Source organism: Triticum aestivum, chromosome 2A, assembly GCF_018294505.1.
Source record: "Triticum aestivum cultivar Chinese Spring chromosome 2A, IWGSC CS RefSeq v2.1, whole genome shotgun sequence".
NCBI lineage: Eukaryota > Viridiplantae > Streptophyta > Magnoliopsida > Poales > Poaceae > Triticum > Triticum aestivum.
The window spans coordinates 344,054,607-344,058,108 of record NC_057797.1 but is presented as its reverse complement, the minus strand read 5'-3'; positions in this window follow the sequence as shown (position 1 = coordinate 344,058,108).

The window sequence follows — 3,502 nt, the reverse complement described above, 5'->3', positions numbered from 1 at the left end:
ATATAGGAGCAAGGGGTGGCGGCCAAGGAGGTGGGAGGACGTCCCAAGGCAGCCTAAAACTAAATCTAGGTCGTACAAGGCCAATGGGCCCAAGTGGAGGTGATGTAACACCTTTGGACTTGTAGTTTGACTCGGATTCTGCTACAGCATCAGATTGTTTCGTCCACAACTCAACGCTCCGGACGAATTTGAAGGTGATTCCAATTGGGTTGGAAAGTGCACGAAATCTAGTTTCCAACAAAAAAAAATCACCCAATTCGGAGTCCGTATGAAAAACTTGTGTGCGTTTTGAATCAGGTGTGTCTGTGCAGTCCGAATCTGAATCCAGAACGTGAGAGACTTGGACTCTATCTTCTCTTGGGCCAAAAGTGACGTGAGAGAACTTTTTGGACAGCAAATAAACATCTCTTTCTTCCTTATCTTCATATGTGGATTGTACAAAGGTCCCATACACCTGCAATTAGACAAAACACAAAAGTGTGTGAAGTATTTTTGTTCTGGATAACATAAATAGATTATTGAATAGTTTGCACTAGAAATCACCTGACAAATATGCATATATGCAATATTTTTGGTCATATCCAAGGTAGTCATGTCCTCATCAATGGAGATGATGGCATGCGCAAGGGGAACAAGAACGGAGTTACAAGTGATGATTTCAGGACTTTGAAGCCACCATAATGGGTGCATGAAGCCTTGGACGAAATATACAAGATGCCACTTCATAAATTTCGTCCCGAGGCTATTATAGGTGCTGCGTCACCTTATTATAGGGCCAGGCCCATGTAAGTTCGAAATACATAAGTATAGGCTATTTTTAGAGTCCGTATGTGTGGGGAAACAAGAGATAGGGTTGATTTCGGACCCCTCCACCAAGGGTCACGAAATTCCCCCCTCTTCCTCCATATACAGCCCTTAGGGCATCGTTTAGACTTTGGGTTTTGTTTAGATTAAAGTTCGCCATAGCTGCAACTTCGCGTACTTCGTTTGTGTTCAACGACCAGACAAAGGCGTCACAGAACCCCACCTTGATCAATAAAGCTTTCATCTTATATTCGCAATATCCAGATTGCAATCTCAGTTTCTTGCTTGTTCTTTGTTTGCTCGCAGGAAACAGACCCTCGTGGTCAGGTTGATCGTGCTCCGGCGTGGTCAATAACCTCTCGGAGTTGGTTTAGCGATTGCTAAGGCGCGACGTCCTCGCACGTTCGTAGTCGCATCGTCAAAGTCGACTTCCACCAAAGCGAAATCCATCATCTCATCAAAAGACGGGACACCTTTGCCTCTATCACGCAGCACCTATAATAGCCTCGGGACGAAATTTATGAAGTGGCATCTTGTATATTTCGTCCAAGGCTTCATGCACCCATTATGGTGGCTTCAAAGTCCTGAAATCATCACTTGTAACTCCGTTCTTGTTCCCCTTGCACATGGTATCATCTCCATGCTTGTTCTTGCTCCAATGTTCATCCTTCTCCAAGCTAGGCCCTTCATTTGTAAGCAAAACAAATGTATCCAATTTAGGCAGCATCATATTCTCATGAACATTAGAATCATTACCAAGAAACAAAAGTACTTGATAATTTAATTGGCGTGCGCGAGCTCTAGTAATTGGTCCCGTATATGTAGCAGTAGGGGCTGTGGGTGTAACAATGGTATTGATGTCCTCATCATATCGTCATCCTATTCCTAGGCTAGATGATATGCTTGATGAATTGAGTGGCTCTACAATATTCTCCAAAGTTGATTTGCATAGTGGATACCATCAAATTCGTATGAAATTGGGGGATGAATGGAAAACAGCATTTAAAACTAAGTTTGGATTATATGAGTGGTTAGTCATGCCTTTTGGGTTAACTAATGCGCCTAGTACTTTCATGAGACTAATGAATGAAGTTTTACGTGCTTTCATTGGACGATTTGTGGTAGTCTATTTTGATGATATACTGATTTATAGTAGATCTTTGGAAGAACATTTGGAACATTTACGTGCTGTTTTTATTGCTCTACGTGATGCACGTTTGTTTGGTAACCTTGGGAAGTGCACCTTTTGCACCGACCGAGTATCTTTTCTTGGCTATGTTGTTACTCCACAGGGAATTGAAGTTGATAAAGCCAAGATTGAAGCTATTGAGAGTTGACCGCAGCCCAAAACGGTCACACAAGTGAGGAGTTTTCTTGGCCTCGCTGGATTCTATAGGCGTTTTGTGAGAGATTTCAGCACCATTGCTGCACCTCTCAATGAGCTTACAAAGAAAGATGTGCCTTTTCTTTGGGGTACTGCACAGGAAGAAGCCTTCACGGTATTGAAAGATAAGTTGACACATGCTCCTTTACTCCAACTTCCTGATTTTAATAAGACTTTTGAGCTTGAATGTGATGCTAGTGGAATTGGTTAGGAGGTGTGTTATTACAAGATGGCAAACCTGTTGCATACTTTTCTGAAAAATTGAGTGGGCCTAGTCTGAATTATTCTACTTATGATAAAGAATTATGTGCTCTTGTTCGGAATTTAGAAACATGGCAACATTATTTATGGCCCAAAGAATTTGTTATACATTCTGATCATGAATCTTTGAAACATATTAAAAGTCAAGCTAAACTGAATCGTAGACATGCTAAATGGGTTGAATTCATTGAGACTTTCCCTTATGTCATTAAACACAAGAAGGGAAAAGAAAATGTTATTGCTGATGCATTGTCTCGTCGCTATACTATGCTTTCACAACTTGACTTCAAAATATTTGGTTTGGAGACCATCAAAGATCAATATGTGCATGATGATGATTTTAAAGATGTAATGCAGAATTGTAAAGAAGGAAGAATGTGGAACAAGTTTGTTGTTAACGATGGATTTGTGTTTCGTGCTAACAAGCTATGCATTCCAGCTAGCTCCGTTCGTCTTTTGTTGTTGCAGGAGGCGCATGGAGGAGGATTAATGGGACACTTTGGCGTGAAGAAGACGGAGGACGTACTTGCTACACATTTCTTTTGGCCAAAGATGAGACGGGATGTTGAGCGTTTTATTGCTCGCTGCACTACATGTCAAAAAGCTAAGTCACGACTCAATCCTCATGGTTTATATATTCCTTTGCCTGTACCTAGTGTTCCTTGGGAGGATATATCTATGGACTTTGTTTTAGGTTTACCTCGAACAAAGAAGGGGAGGGATAGCATATTTGTTGTCGTGGATAGATTCTCGAAAATGGCACACTTTATACCATGTCATAAAAGCGATGATGCTGTTAATGTTGCTGATTTGTTCTTTCGTGAAATTATTCGCTTGCATGGTGTGCCAAATACTATTGTTTCAGATCGTGATACTAAATTTCTTAGCCACTTTTGGAGATGTTTATGGGCTAAGTTGGGGACTAAACTGCTTTTTAGTACTACTTGTCACCCCCAAACTGATGGACAAACTGTAGTAGTCAATAGAACGTTGTCTACTATGCTTAGGGCTGTTTTGAAGAATAATAAGAAAATGTGGGAGGAATGCTTGCCT